Source organism: Globicephala melas, chromosome X, assembly GCF_963455315.2.
Source record: "Globicephala melas chromosome X, mGloMel1.2, whole genome shotgun sequence".
In the NCBI taxonomy this organism is placed as follows: Eukaryota; Metazoa; Chordata; class Mammalia; order Artiodactyla; family Delphinidae; genus Globicephala; species Globicephala melas.
Window position 1 is genome coordinate 16,787,571 of NC_083335.1, and position 16,768 is coordinate 16,804,338.

At 40.2% G+C, this 16,768-nt stretch overlaps 1 protein-coding gene across 1 annotated transcript in view; it reads left to right on the plus strand.

Annotated features, from left to right (window-relative positions):
• Nucleotides 1–16,768, plus strand: part of LOC115846351 (N-alpha-acetyltransferase 10) — a 123,151-nt gene that overhangs the window by 105,231 nt on the left and 1,152 nt on the right. The window lies entirely within an intron of this gene.

The following is a 16,768-nucleotide window of genomic DNA, read 5'->3' on the forward strand; positions in this document are numbered from 1 at the left end:
AAATTTCTGTACGTTGATTTTGTATCCTGAAACTTCACTGAGTTCATTTATTAGTTCTAATAGTTCTTTGGTGGAGTCTTTAGAGTTTTCTATACATAATATCATGTCATCTGTAGATAGTGACAGTTTTACTTCTTCCTTTCTAAATTGGATACCTTTTATTCTTTTTCTTGCCTAATTGTTCTGCTTAGGACTTTCAATACTCTATTAAATAAAAGTGGTGAGTGTGGGCATCCTTGGCTTGTTCCTGATCTTAGAGGAAAAGCTTTTCACTTTTCACCTTTGAGTATGATGTTAGCTATGGGTTTGTCATACGTGGACTTTATTATGTTGAGATACGTATCCTCTATACCCGTTATCATTATGTAATGCCCTTATTAGCTTATTACAGTCTTCTTTTTAAAATCTATTTTGTGTAAATATAGCTACCCCAGCTTTCTTTTGGTTTCCATTTGCATGGAATATCTTTTTTTTTTTATTCCCTTCACTTTCAGTCTGTGTGTCCTTATGTCTGAAGTGAGTTTCTTATAGGCAGCATATAGATGGGTCTTGTTTTTTATCCATCCCAGCCACTGTATGTGTTTTGATTGGAGAATTTAGTCTATTTACATTTAATTATTGATAGGTATGTCCTTATTGCCATTTTGTTATTTGTTTCCTGGCTGTTTTTTAGTTCCTCTGTCCCTTTCTTCTTCTCTTGTCTCTTCCTCTGTGGTTTGACGACTTTCTTTACTGGTATGCTTAGATTCCTTTCTCATTATCTTTTGTATATCCCTGTAGGTTTTTGCTTTGCGGCTACCATGAGGCCTATATATATTGGATTGGCCAAAAAGTTCGTTCGGTTTTTTCCATAAGATGGCTCTAGTAGCGCTTAGTTGTCTTTAACTTCATTCGAAACAGTTTTGTTAGACTGTATTGGGACAGCTGTCATATCAGAGTGCATTTAAAAAAAAAACTTATCAAAATTGCATTTTGGGGGACTTCCCTAGTGGTCCAGTGGTTTAGAATCCGCCTTCCAATGCAGGGGATGCAGGTTCAATCCCTGGTTGGGGAACTAAGATCCCACATGCTGCAGGACAACTAAGCCCGTATGCTGCAACTACTGAGCACGTGAGCCACAACTAGAGAGCCTGCATGCTGCAACTACAGAGCCCACGTGCTCTGGAGCCCATGCAACACAACTAGAGAGAAGCCCATGAGCTACAACGAAGATCCTGCATGCTGCAACTAAGACCTGACACCGCCAAAAATAAATAAATAAATAGTAAAAAAACCTGATTTTTTTGTAGCCATTTTAATATGGAAGATGGAAGAAAAAAAGCAACATTTTCAGCATATTATGCTTTATTATTTCAAGAAAGCTAAAAACGCAACTGAAACACAAAGAAAGATTTGTGCAGTGTATGGCGAAGGTGCTGTGAATGATTGGACGTGTCAAAAGTGGTTTGTGGAAAAAAAAAAGTGGTTTGTGAAGTTTCTTGCTGGAGATTTCTCGCTGGATGATGCTCCATGGTCAGGTAGACCAGTTGAAGTTGATAGTGATCAAATCGAGACATTAATTAAGAAAAATAAGCGTTATACCATGCGGGAGATAGCTGACATACTCAAAATATCCAAATCAAGCGTTGAAAATCATTTGCACCAGCTTGGTTATGTGAATCGCTTTGATGTCTGGGTTCCACACATGTTAAGTGAAAAAAACTTTCTTGACCGTATTTCTGCATGCGATTCTCTACTTAAAAGTAATGAAAATGTTCCATTTTTTAAAACAAATTGTGATGGGTGATGAAAAGTGGGTACTGTACACTAATGTGGAACGGAAGAGATCATGGGGCAAGCGAAATGAACCACCACCAACCACACCAAAGGCCAGTCTTCATCCAAAGAAGGTGATGGTGTGTATGTGGTGGGATTGGAAGGGAGTTCTCTATTATGAGCTCCTTCTGGAAAACCAAACGATTAATTCCAACAAGTACTGCTCCCAATTAGACGAACTGAAAGCAGCACTCGACGAAAAGTGTCCGGAATTAGTCAACAGAAAACGCATCATCTTCCATCAGGATATCAAGACCACATGTTTCTTTGATGACCAGGCAAGAACTGCTACAGCTCGGCTGGGAAGTTCTGATTCATCCACCGAATTCACCAGACATTGCACCTTCGGAGTTCCATTGATTTCGGTCGTTACAAAATTCTCTTAATGGAAAAATTTCAATTCCCTGGAAGACTGTAAAAGGCACCTGGAACAGTTCTTTGCTCAAAAAGATAAAAAGTTTTGGGAAGATGGAATTATGAAGTTGCCTGAAAAATGGCAGAATGTAGTGGAACAAAACAGTGAATACATTGTTCAATAAAGTTCTTGGTGAAAATGAAAAATGTGGTTTTTATTTTTACTTAAAAACCAAAGGCACTTTTTGGCCAACCCAATAACAACTTATGAGAGTCTATTTTAAGTTGATAAGAACCTAAGTTTGAAAGCATTCTAAAGCTCTACATTTTTACTCTCCTTCTATATTTTATGTCTTTGATGTCACATTTTACATCTTTTTATTATGTGTATCACCTAACTTATTTTTACTACTTTTGTCTTTAACCTTTATATTAGGTTTTTAAATTTTTTAATAATTAAAAAATTTTCCTGCCCCTTCACCTTCCTACTAGCTTTATAAGTGATGAATCCACTACCTTTACTAATATATATTTACCTTTACCAGTGAGATTTATACTTTCATAAGTTGTCTTGTTACTAATTTGTGCCCTTTCTTTTCAGCATAAAGGAGTCCCTTTAACATTTCTTGTAAGGCCAGTTTAGTGGTGATGAACTACTTTAGCTTTTGATTGTCTGGAAACCTTTTGTTTTTGAATTAATTTTTATTGGATGATAATTGATTTACAATGTTGTATTAGTTTCTGCTGTATAGAAAAGTGAATCAGTTATACATATACATATATCCACTCCTTTTTAGATTCTTTTCCCATATAGGCCGTTACAGAGTATTGAGTAGAGTTCCCTGTGCTATACAGTAGGTCCCCATTAGTTATCTATTTTATGTAGTACTGTATATATGTCAATCCTATTCTCCCAGTTTATCTACCCCCACCCCGGAAAACATTTTATCTCTCATTCAATTCTGAATGATAACTTTGCCAAGTAAAGTATTCTTGTTTGGATTTTTTTTCTTTCATCATTTTGAATATATTGTCACTCCCTTCTGGCCTGCAAAGTTTCTGCTGAAAAATCTACAGGTAGTATTATGGGGGTTCATAACAAGTTGTTTTTCTCTTGCTGCTTTTAAGATTCTCCCCTTGTCTTTAACTTTTGACATTTTAATTGTAATGTGTCTCAGTGGGTCTCTTTGGGTTCATTTTATTTGCAACTCTGGGCTTCCTGGATCTGGACATCTGTTTCTTTCCCCAGGTTAGGGAAGTTTCCAGCCATTATTTCTTCAAATAATTTTTCTGCCCCTTTCTCTCTCTCTTCTCCTTTTGGAACTCCTATAATGCAAATGTTAGTCCACTTGATGGTGTCCCATAAGTCCCTTAAGCTATCTTCACTTTTTTCATTCTTTTTCTTTTTTGCTCTGATTAGGTGAGTTCCTCTGCCCTATCTTTGAGTTTACTGATCCTTTTTTCTGTTTCATCTAGTCTGCTATTGAACCTCTATAGTGTATTTTTCAGTTGAGTTATTGTATTTTTCAGCTCTGTGGTTTATGTTTGAAACTTTCTTATATTTTCTATTGATACATCTTTGTTGGAATTCTCACTGTATTCATCCATTTTTCTCCCGAGTTCTGTAAGCATCTTTATGACCATTACTTTGAATTCTTTATCAGGTAAATTACTTAACTTTGTTTCCTTATGTTTTTTTTTCCTGAGGTTTTCTCTTATTCTTTTGTTTGGAACATATTCCTCTGTTTCTTTGTTTTGCTTGACTATGTTGGTTCCTGTGCGTTAGATGAAATAGCCACCTCTCCCAGCCTTGAAGGGTTGGCCTTGTGTAGGAGATGAAGCTCGCTGTTGAAATCTGCCCTAGCTCTTGATTGTCTCTCAAACCTTTGTGATTATCCAAGTGGCCTATTTTATTTATTTATTTTTATTGGAGTATAGTTGCTTTACAATATTGTGTTAGTTTATACTGTACAGCAAAGTGAATCAGCTATACATATACACGTATCCCCTCTTTTTTGGATTTCCTTCCTGTTTAGGTCACCACAGAGCACTGAGTAGAGTTCCTTGTGCTATACAGTAGGTTCTCATTAGTTATCTACTTTATACATAGTATGAATAGTGTATATATGTCAATCCCAATCTCCCAGTTCATCCCCCCCACCATATCCATACGTTTGTTCTCTAAGTCTGTGTCTTTTATTTCTGCTTTGTAAATAAGATCGTCTATACCAGGGGTCTGCGGCCTGTTAGGAACCGGGCTGCACAGCAGGAGGTGAGCGGTGGGTGAGTGAGCAAAGCTTCTGCTGCTCCCCATCGCTCGCATCACCTCCTGAACCACTGTATCCCAGTCCCCCCCACCATGGTCTGTGGAAAAATTGTCTTTCACGAAACCGGTCCCTGGTGCCAAAAAGGTTGGGAACTGCTGGTCTCTACCAGTTTTTTCAGATTGCACATATATGCGTTAATATACGATATTTATTTTTCTCTTTCTGACTTACTTCACTCTGTATGACAGTCTCTAGGTCCATCAGCCTATTTCATGTTTAGTAGCTCCTAGTAGTTGAGGGTGTGCCAAAACCTTTCGGTGTCTCAAAGGGGAGGATCTCAGTCAGCACCGAGATTCAGACTGATTGAAAGCCAGACCCTCAGGCAGCAGCTTTTAAAGAATAGACATAGGGGCTTCCCTGGTGGCGCAGTGGTTGAGAGTCAGCCTGCCGATGCAGGTGACACGGGTTCGTGCCCCGGTCTGGGAAGATACCACGTGCCGCCGAGCGGCTGCGCCCGTGAGCCATGGCCGCTGAGCCTGCGCTTCCGGAGCCTGCGCGTCCGGAGCCTGTGCTCCACAACGGGAGAGGCCACAAGAGTGAGAGGCCCGCGTACCGCAAAAAAAAAGAATAGACATATATCTTCTGTGGAACTGCAAGTGTAAACCCCGCTGGCTCCCTGAACCAGGTGATCTGGAGATGTCTGCCGGGCAGCAGTCTCAAAAATCAGGGCTCCAGATGAGTGTATAAGCTCCTTTCTGGGAGGCACTGGTGAGCTGTAGCAAGGTAGAGGGAGAGTGCAAAGGTGATGTTCCTCAGCGTACATTCCCTGAGAGCAGCTCCATAGCTTCCAGACGTGTGCCAAACCTAACGCCTGTCCCTAAGGCCGAAGATTTAGGAGTAGCAAGTAGGCCTCCTTCACAAAAAGCCTGTGGAGGTCTTTCAGTCTGCTGTCTGTGTAGTGCCCTGGCGGTGGTAGTTGCCAAGGACTGTCTTTCCAGTTGTTTCTGGCCCATGGGACCGAGGAACACCAGCCCTCCTGGCCACCAGAGGCAGGCGATCAAGGGGTATCCCTGGGAGGCAGCCGCAAAAACCAGGGCACTAAATGTAAAAACTGGGGCACCAGACTCATATAAGAGTTCCCATCCTCCAAAGTCTCAGGGAAGGTTTACAGTCAGCCCTAAGATGTGGGCTTAATTAGAAGCCTGCCCCTCAGGCTGAAGCTGTGATGATAAGGTAATAGGAGCCCCTGCGTCTGTTGCCTCTTGCTGGGCCCGGGGAGTGGTAGCTGTTTAAGAACTCTTTCTCCATTGGTTACAGTCCTGTTGGACGTGTGAGCATAAGCCCCACTGCCCGCCAGAGCCGGGCAATGCAGAGGTGTCCCCTGGCAGCAGCTGCAAAAATCAGGGCACCATATGTAAAAACTGGGGTGCCGGATGTGTGTAGAAGCTCTGCTCTGGGAGATACAGCACTCTGGGGTATGGCCGGGGAGAGCACGCAGAGGGCACCCACTGACTGGAGCAAGGCAAAGGGGAAGTGCACAGATGGCGCGCACAGAAAAAAAAGGGGGAAAAAATGAAAGTAAAGGAAAAAGAAACCAAGAAGAGAAAGGAGAATGGGAAATAAAATAAGAGGTGAGGGAGATGGCACCTGCTGGCTTTAGCAAGGCAGAGGGATTTGGAGGAAGATGGTGCCCACTGGCTGAAGCATAAGGATGACACCTGCTGCAAAGAAAGGAAAAAATAAAAGAAGAAAAGATGGTACCAGCTAGCTTACGTAGGCATAAGGAGAGCAGAAGATGGTACCCACCAGCCTCTGTCCCTGAGAATATCCCAGCAGGCCCCATCCCTTCAGACCAATGCTTTAAAATTAGCAAAGGAGTCTTTCACATCAAGTCTGGGTGCCTTTCAAAAGGCTGCTTCTGTTCTGTGCCCTGGAGCCGGTGAGTCTGCGTGTGGCCCCTTTTTTTAAAAAAAATTTTTAGTGGAGTATAGTTGATTTACAATGTTGTGTTAGTTTCTGCTGTACAGTAAAGTGAATCAGTTATACATATACATATATCCTGTTTTTTTTTTAGATTCTATTCCCCATATAGGCCATTACAGAGTATTGAGTAGAGTTCCCTGTGCTAAAAAATAGGTCCTTATTAGTTACCTATTTTATATAGTAGTGTATATATGTCAATCCCAATCTTCCAATTTATCCCTCCCCACCCTTACCCCTGGTAACCATAAGTTTATTTTTTGCATCTGTGACTCCATTTCTGTTTTGTAGATAAGTTTATTTGTACACTTTTTTTTTTAGATTTCACATGTAAGCGATATCATATATTTGTCTTTCTGTGTCTGACTTACTTCCCTCAGTATGACAATCTCTAGGTCCCTCCATGTTGCTGCAAATGGTATTATTTCATTCTTTTTTATGGCTGAGTAATATTCCATTGTATGTACGTACCACATCTTCTTTATCCATTCATCTGTTGATGGGCACTTGGGTTGTTTCCATGTCCTGGCTATCGTAAATAGTGCTGCAGTGAGCATTGGGGTACATGTATCTTTTCAAATTATGGTTTTCTCTGGATATATGCCCAGGAGTGGGATTGCTGGATCATACGGTAGCTCTATTTTTAGTTTTTTAAGGAACCTCCATATTGTTCTCCATAGTGGCTGCACCAGTTTACATTCCCACGAGCAGCATAAGTGGGTTCCCTTTTCTCCACACCCTCTCCAGCATTTCTTGTTTGTAAACTTTTTTTTTTGCGGTACGCGGGCCTCTCACTGCTGTGGCCTCCCCCGCCGCGGAGCACAGGCTCCAGACGCGCAGGCTCAGTGGCCATGGCTCACGGGCCCAGCCTCTCCGCAGCATGTGGGACCCTCCTGGACCGGGGCACGAACCCACGTCCCCCGCATCAGCAGGCGAACTCTCAACCACTGTGCCACCAGGGAAGCCCTAAACTTTTTGATGATCATCATTCTGACTGGTGTGATGTGATTCTTCTTTGTAGTTTTGATTTGCATTTCTCTGATAATTAGTGATGTTGAGCATCTTTTCATGTGCTTTTTAACCATCTGTATGTCTTCTTTGGAGAAATGACTATTTAGATCTTCTGCCCACTTTTTGACTGGGTTGTTTTTTTTTGATATTTAGCTGCATGAGCTGTTTGTATATTTTGGAGACTGTGTGTGGGCCCTTAAGAGCCAAACCTCAGTTTGTATCAGCCCCTTGGGTCTCATGGGTGTGAGCCCTGTTGTTTTTCAAAACCAAATGTTTGGGGGGTTTATTTACAGGTGCCAGTCTTAAAGGGTGGAGCGCTCCATATAGGGTATGAACGCTTTGCTCCTCAGAAAGAAGCTCCAGGTCTTGAGTTCCCTTCCGAATGTGCGTCACCATGCCGGGTTTGGGGTTTATGGTGAGATTGTGTCTCAGCCTTTCCTATCCTCTTCGATGTGGTTTCCCTCTCATTTGCCCCATGTGAAGAGGTCTCTCTGACAGGTTTTTTCAGTGGAATTTGTTCCATATATTGCTGTAGATTTAGTGTGTCTATGAGAGGAAGTGAGTTCAGGATCTTCCTATGTCATCATCATGAATCAGAGCAAATTATTTTTCATATGGAGGGAGAGAGAGAGAAAAAAAGATCTCCATATCTATTTTTAAATTAAATCATGGGTAGGAGAAACCTCCAAAGTAAATCCTGGTTATTGTTCATATCAGGAAAAAAATTAGTAAAATCATGAAGTGTGCTTTTGACGTCAGTTTTCTAGAACTGTTGTTTAAGAAGCCCTCTCTGCATAAGACTCTTAAATGGCATCTCTTTACATTTCATCGTTACATTTTGAGGTTCACAGCAGGAAGCAAGGCTTATTGCCTCTGTTCATGGTGTTTCACTTTTGAGGAAGACATCCTTAATTAAATAATTAGTCTTAAGAATATAGATGAAAAAAATAAAGAATATAGATGTACACAAAAGTATAGTTCTTAATTGCTGATTACTCTTTCTTGCTGTAGACAAATCTTTCTGAGAGTGATTTTTTTTAAATGAGAACTTTAAAATTAGCAATATCCACTCATGTAAAAAATGCTGAAGAGTTTCACACTCATTTAGGATAATCACGCATTCATCCCAAGCCATTCCTTGTGGTCACCACATTTCTCTTTGGTACTTGAATTCATCCATGGCATCACAATGGAAGTAGAAGACTTCATAGCTGTCACTTTTCAATATTGAGTATGTTTCTACATATCCTTTATATTTGCCATTTTTATGGCTGTTTAATCTATTGAGCAGATTACTTAACTGTTTCCTCACTGTTGAATCCCCGCCATTTTGGATTATTTCCTTAGGATAGTCTGTGTAATGGGATGACAGGGTCAAAAAGCGTAAATATCTTTATGGCTCCTTATGTTTTTTTGCCATCAGCAGTATTGTATCAGTTTCTCTACAGCCTTGGCTGGCATTGAATATTATTTTTAAAGAAACAATAACCAAAAAACCCTGAAAAAGTGGTTTTCTTTTTTGTTAACTCAGTATGTCTAAAATGACACCCCATTGTTTTCTTCCTCTCATTTTTTGAGGCAAAGGAAGTGATGTACATTGTGGCTGGTGTTCCTCTACCCAATTTTCAGTTCATAGCACACTAACAGATGTGTAAATAACATTTTGAAATAGGATTCAAAGAACAGGAAGAAGAAGGATAAGCCACAATATGCCAATAATGTCACCAGAGGGTACCAGGATGGAAACCTTGTATTGTAGAGACAAAGATAAATCTCAGTTAAAGTTCAGTGACTTGCCCAAAATCCTAACTGGTTTTAGTATAACTAGTTTAACCAGCTGTTAAGAAACTGGCTATTAAAGAAACTAAGTCTGTGCATGACCAAGTAGGCTGTGATCTCTTCTAATTTGATCACTTTACTCAGATCTCTAATGGATGTTCGTGGTTGGCACACGTATGGATATTTGATCTTGATTGGAGGATAGTTAGTGATTTTTTATTTGCATCAAGTTTTGTTTTCGATATCAACAAATGCATTAAAGTCTTAAGAAAATTAATCGAAATAATGTATCTCTAGTTTGATGTAACAGACATAAGATCACAATAATCTAACACTTAAGATTCCTTCTCCTTGTGTTTAAATGCTATGTTCTATTATGATAATGGAGTTTATGGTTTAATATAAATCCTGGCTGCATTGCCATTGGGTAGTAAATTAAATATTTTATATAAATGTTTGCATTCAGCCACAGTCTTTTATTCCTGAGCAGTGGTTCTTAACCAGGGACAAATTTGTCCCGTATAGGACATTTAGCAATATCTGGAGACTTCTTTTTCTTTCATTTTTTGCGGTATGTGGGCCTATCACTGTTGTGGCCTCTCCCGTTGCGGAGCACAGGCTCCGGACGCACAGGCTCAGTGGCCATGGCTCACGGGCCCAGCCGCTCCATGGCACGTGGGATCTTCCTGGACCGGGGCACGAACCCGTGTCCCCTGCATCGGCAGGCGGACTCTCAACCACTGCGCCACCAGGGAAGCCCTGGAGACATTTTTGATTGTCATGACTGGGAGGATGCTAATGACATCTAGTGGGTAGAGGCTAGGGATGCTGTTAAACATCTTATGATGCACAGACCAGCCCTGAACAACAAAGAATTATCTGGCCCAAAATGTTAATAGTACTGCTGTTAAGAAATCTGGTCTAGAGTGAACTGTTTTTGGACCTCACTTTTACTTGGGAGTTAATGCTATTTTCAAAATATAGTTTTGTTCATCTCAAGAGAACATGTTTAGAGTCTGAGACTCTGAGCCACCAATCACTGTGCAGTCATTGAAGCCAGTGTGATGCAAAGAGTTTCTAGGACCCAGAAGAAGTATCAGCCGGGTGCAGAGTGCTTTTCTGTTGGCTTTCTCACTGTCTATGCTTTGAATATATTTTTGTTCACTAAAAGAAGCGAGTGAAGTTCAATGTATTTTGAGAGTGTCTACCGTATAATATTGTATCACTAAAGTGAAGAATGTTCTCACACAGTGCAAGATGAAATACACTGTATTGAAGGAAAAGTCCAATTATCTTAACACACAAATGTTAGCTGTAGTGGGTCTTTTGTGCTTTATTATATACCAAGTTGTCTCTGTCTTATTAAAAATTTCAATTCTAAAGGCCAAAAGATCAACAAGGGATAAAGATGTATTAGTGCTAATTGTTAACCAACCAACAAATATTTACTAAACTACTTCTTTTATGGGCTTGGCAATGTGCTAATAGGGAATATGGAAACATACATTTATCTCACTTAATTTTCACCTAATTGTCTGATTATTATGAGGTGTAGGTCATGTTATTCCCATTGCATGTATGAGGAAACTGAGGCTCAGAGAGATTAAGTGACTTGTTCAAGGTCACTCAGCTAGTAAGTGTGGGAGCTGTGATTCATTCAAACCCAGGTTGGTCTGACTCTAAAGTTCATTCTCTTAAACACAACTCTCTATGTCCTCCTTAAGAAAGAGGTACTTTCTTTGAGGTGGGGCTAAACCAGCCACCAAAGGATGCCTGCGGAATCTGCTCTGTGGGCCTCTGTTTGATCAGGTGGACTTCCTGTAATTGGGAGAATGAAGACAGGTGCATGTAAAGCAATGAAGTATTGCCCTCAGGAATAGATGATGAAAAGAGACTATCTCAAGTCTTTTCCATGCCCCTTCAACCCTTCCAGCCCTTCTTTAAAAAAAATAGAGGCACATCCTTCCAATTTTTCCACATTATTCTAGGATAGAGGGAGTCAAGGCCAGTGTAATCTCTGGGATAATTCCATTACTTCTTTAATTCCAGCTGATTTTGATTTCAGCTTATATTTATGGACCAAAGTGCCAGGTGCTATAGGAATTAACAGGACAGAGTGTTCTCTATTCTCAAGGATATTGAAAACCTCAGGGTCTTATCATTTTTCCCAGTACAAGTAGTTACAGACCTATTCTAAACCTGGGCCCTGTGGTAGCCAGTATTCTTCTAGTTTTGAGCATCATACTAAAAAATTTCAAAGGAAGGGAAGTATTCCTTTTCCCCAGAGGTAAGCAAAAGCTGCATTCTTGTTTTGTGTATTTTATGTTCTCTGGCATCTCATACCTGAGTTGATTTCTTACTCCCATCCTCAAGCATTTCCTGTCCAACTGCTGCTTATTCTTTGAGGTATTTTTCTGTACAAAGCAGTTCTTGGTCATCTCAGCCCATATTGATTATCTCCACCCTAGAACAGTCAAGGCAGAATTGACTTTAAGTCTCAGCTGTACTGCTTATTGGCTGTGTGTTGTAAGGCAAGTCGCTTTACTTCTCTGAGCCTCCATTTCTTTATAGAAAATAATAGCACGTATCTCAGAGTGATCGCACAGGTGAAATACTTAACTTGGAGCCAGGCATATAATAAATATTTAGTAAATATCAGCTATTATCATTATTATTGTCATCATCGTCATTGTCACTGTCTTGGTCATGAACAAATTTGTTCATCTCACTCTCTGGTTTATGAATCTTTGCTGGCTCCCAGTTGCCTATGGTATCAAATCCAAAGTTCTTAACTTATCATTCATTATCTGGCCCCCACCTACTTTTGTGGTCTTTTCTCCTATATGCTCTTTTTAATATTCCCTTAATTTTCTGATCACTCACCCTTAATGTTCCAACCCCTCTGCCATGGTTCTCACTGTTCCTTAAAACTGACGGGGTTTTAGTTGTTTCAGGCCTTTATGGTTGTTTCAGGCCTTTATGGGTTGTTTCAGGCCTTTATGGGTACTTTCCCCTCTATCTGGAATAGCTGTCTCCCATCCTCAAATGCCTCTGAATCCAGCTTTATAGCACATTCTCTATGATGCCCTCTCCAAGTTCCTGCCATTTATTCATCATTCATTCATTCATTCAAGAAGAATATAGTGAACACCTACTGTGTGTCATGCACTGCCCTAGAGGCTGGGGCTTTAGCAGTGATCAAAATCCCTATCCTCATGGAGCTTACATTGCTAAGCAGTTAATTTAAACAGTTCAGTTTAAGAGACATTAGTTGTCCACCTACAATGTGCCCAACACTATGCTATGCACTGGGGGTACAAAATTGAGTAAGACTTCACCCTAGCCTCAAGGCTATCATCTGGAGAGAGAAGACCTCTAAACAGATCATTTCCACGCATCGTGGTAAGGAGCCTAATAGAGTTAACCTGGAGTTTTGTGAAAGCACGGAGATCTTCAGGTAATTTGGGGTTGGGGAGTTTAAAATTTAAGGCATCAAGTGGCAGGAAGAAGGCCTAAAGTGGCGGGCCAGGGTCTGATCCTGGAGGGCCTTGTGGGCTGAGACTAAGGAGTTGGAATTTTTATCATATATAGCCGTCATTTTCAGACTTGGGTGTGCCTTACATTCACTTGTGGAAATTATTTAAAACTACCTAAAACCAATAAATCTGATGCCCAGGGCCTATCCCAAAGCCCCTGAATCAGAATCCTTGCTGATCTGTATTTTTAGCAGCTTAAAAGATTTCTGATACCCTCCGGGGTTTAAGTACTTTTGCTATGGGAAGCTATTAAAGGTTTGTAAGTAGGGACCTGGCAATCAAACTTGTGTTTTGGAAATATCACAATCACTCTGACAGAGAATGGATTTGAGAGGGATACTGGAAGTGAAGACAAGCTAGGAGACAGTTTTCTAGATGAGAGATGAAGAGAGTGTGACTTAAGACCCAATGGCTACGGAGATGGACAGATGGATGGAGGGGATGGATTCAGAAGATTCCCATAAAAAAAAAATCAATGCCAATTATGTTCTGGAAGTGATAATAAAATTTTTAGAGAAAAGATCACAGAAAACATTAATTTATAAATGATAGAGCATCGAGCTCGGAAAGTAAACATAAACAATCAAGGAATCAGTGAAAACTACATTTACCATCTCTGATTTTTATTTTCATAACAAATTATACAATTATGCAAGAATGAGTATAACATATGTTTATACATTATATTAAATTGTATCTATTAAGAGTTTCTGCAATAAATAACACCACTTTCTTCCAATCCTAACAATAACGTGCACGTGAAAAAATGTGGTTTAATATGAATTCTGGTAATATTTTCATCCATTCGCTGGCACTTTTAATGGGTGTGGCAGTGTTACTGAATCTCAGTCTCCTCTTTAGTTCTAAAACTTGTTATAAAGATGTTTTCCTATGTATGTAAACACCAAAACAAAAAATTTCACAGGTTACCAACTGAGAGGGGGAAAGCAATTGTATTCTGTTATCACAGTAAGTATTTAGTTGAGGAAAAGAAGTATTTAAATAAGCATGTAAATAAAATATTTTCACTTCAAAAAAAATTCCACGTTCGAATTGGCAGGTCTTGGTGACTGATAAGATATGGAAGCGAGAAAGACAAGGGGTTAGGGGTCCTTTCCAAGTCTCGGACTGCGACCTCTGTATAAATAGTGATATGTTGTGCGGCCACTGACATTGTTCCCCACCAGAGCCCCCTTTTCTATCCTTTACATTACCTGGCAAGTGCTGGGCCCAGAGAAAGTGCTTACTGAATACTGGATCAAATGTGGCTGACGAGAATCAAGGTCCCCAAGACCCTTTCCTCCAAACACACTTTCTCTTTATTCCTCTGTGCAATGGCTTTAATTCCAGCTTTAGGAAAATCTTTTCTGCGTGTGTCTTATTCACAGCTGCCAGTTCTCAAAGTAATGTATATTGGAATTTAGTCCCCAAAGGGACTGTGGAAAGCTCTTTAAAGGTTTGTTTGTATCACATTGCATAGAATGTGATAGACTTTCAAAATGTTTTATTTAGCTAGTTTCTTCTTTTTCAAGTGCACATGACTACTTTGGGAAAGCCCTGGAGGAAATGTGTATTGGATGCCAGTTCTAGATCACACTGTGAATTTTTTTCATTATAGAATTGCAATTAGAGAAAGGACAGGGGGAAAATGGGTTTCTCTGCTTGTCTTGGACTGCCTCATTCAAGATCATGTGGTTGGATTGTCTTTTTGTTATGTATCACCCCACCTAATGAAAAAAGGTTATGAGGTTTAGAAAGAAACGAGGACACTTCTAGTATTGGTTTAGTACTTTCTCTATCCTGAGGGAAAAGTAGGCAAAGACACCAAAGTGATAATTTTCTCCCATTTTGTCCCGTCTCCTTTTTTCTACCCTCAAGTTGTAGTACAAGCAATTGAGCGGTAGAAAAAAATATTTTAATTTCTCCAAATCCTTTATGTTGCTTTTAACTTGTGTGGTACAGTGGCCCTTAGGAGAGTAATTTCCACACCTCTCTTCATACTTAAGGGAGGAAGACAGGCTAGCCCAGAGGTTCTGAACCATGGTTGCATGTTAGGACCTGGGGAGATTTAAAAACTCTTGACACTCAGGCTGCATCCCAGATCAATTAAATCAGCATAGCTGGGGGGGTTGACCCAGGCAATAGTATTTGTTAAATCTCCCCCGGTGATTCCAAGCTACAGGTGATGTTGAGGACTTCCACACTAGTCAAATAAATCCCATGTGAACATATTTTTCAAGCCCCAGATCAGAACATCAGTGACAGCTATCATTTCTTGGGTGCCTCTAATGTATTTTACCCTTTGTTTGTCAGGTCAAGCCTGTTAGCTGGGCAGGGACATGATTCCTTTTCACTTATGAGGCACAGAGGAGATAGGTATCTTGCTCTACATCATACAGCTAAGTGTCTGCCTAACTCCAGATTCTTTAGCTCAGCCAACTATCAGAACAATGTGAGGGTTGATGGATTTTTGTTTTTCGGGTAGGAGACAGTTTGGTACTTTAAATAGAGCATCAAAAAGTTGAGAATTCATAGACATTTTAATGATTTATGGGAATAATATGCAGCAAATTGAAATCAGGAGTGTTTTAGATTCAGAGACATATGTTAGCTATGCACCTGAACCTTTGAAGTTGTTGGATTCAAAAAAGGAAGCCAAAAGTAGGAATAGGTATTATTGTCCCCATTTTTCAGCTGAGAAAACTGAGGCTTGGCAAGACTGTCACTTGCCCAAGATCAACAAGTAACCAACAGAGGAGATTTGTGTCCCTCCAGAGCCCGTGGTCTTATCACTGTACCATACTGACTCCTGACAAGGAGCTTTGTAGGATGGGAGGGAAGTGGCATGATGGTATATAGGATGGAAAGTTATTCTATTGATAAATTTAGCAATCGGCATAGAAAAAGGTAACGAACCCTGCCTAAAGCTTTCTGTGATCTTGTTATTAAGATGTTTTCTTGGATGACTGAATTGTCTTGGGGTGCCCCATTTAGACTATGGGATTTGGAAATCTTATTAGAGTTTTCTTCAATTAAGTCATTAGACCTTAATGTCATCTGAAGATTTATTTTTATAGTATGAACATCAATGGAATTCTATGTTAAAGAAAAATTTGTCCATAATCATGTCACCCTAAGATATAAAGGTATCTTCTTTTGTTCATGCTCTGCTGTAGTCGACAGGTTTAGGCTTATGCAGTGTTCTCATAGGTGTGATGCCTGGGAGTTCTTTGAGGTCTGGCTTTTTTCACCTGACACCATATTATAAATATTGCCCCATGCTGCTTTATGTGTCTTTATATTTGTCATTTTTGATGCCTATCTTATTTCTTCTTGGTTCATCGTTTAGGTAGTCATCTGTTTGGGGGCATTTTGACTTTTCAATGTTATAAATCAGTATTATGAACACCTTTTGCATGTAATTTTTTTTCTTCTATGGGATCATTTCTTTAAGGTAAGTCCCCAGAGATGGGCCATTTCTCAAGCTTAATTATGCAAAACTTTGATTTAGAAAACTAATATATTCTCTGAGTATGTAAGTAAATAGATTATTCCTGCTTTTGCTACGTAGATAATGGTTATTTACATTTTCTAAAATTGAAGCAAGTTATACAAAGTTTATTGTGTTAGAAAGTAGCCTTGGGGGCTTCCCTGGTGGCGCAGTGGTTAAGAATCCGCCTGCCAATGCTGGAGGCACGGGTTCAATCCGTGGTCCGGGAAGATCACACATGCCGCGGACCAACTAAGTCCGTGCGCCACAACTACTGAGCCTGTGCTCTAGAGCTTGCGAGCCACAACTGCTGAAGCCAGTGAACCACAAGTGCTGAATCCTGCGCGCCTAGAGCCCGTGCTCCACAACAAGAGAAGCCACCGCAATGAGAAGCCCGCGCACCGCAACGAAGAGTAGCCCCCGCTCGCTGCAACTAGAGGAAGCCTGTGCGCAGCAAAGACCCAACGCAGCCAAAATTAGTAAATAAATTTATTTAAAAAAAAAAGGAAAAAGAAAGAAAGTAGCCTTGCACTCTT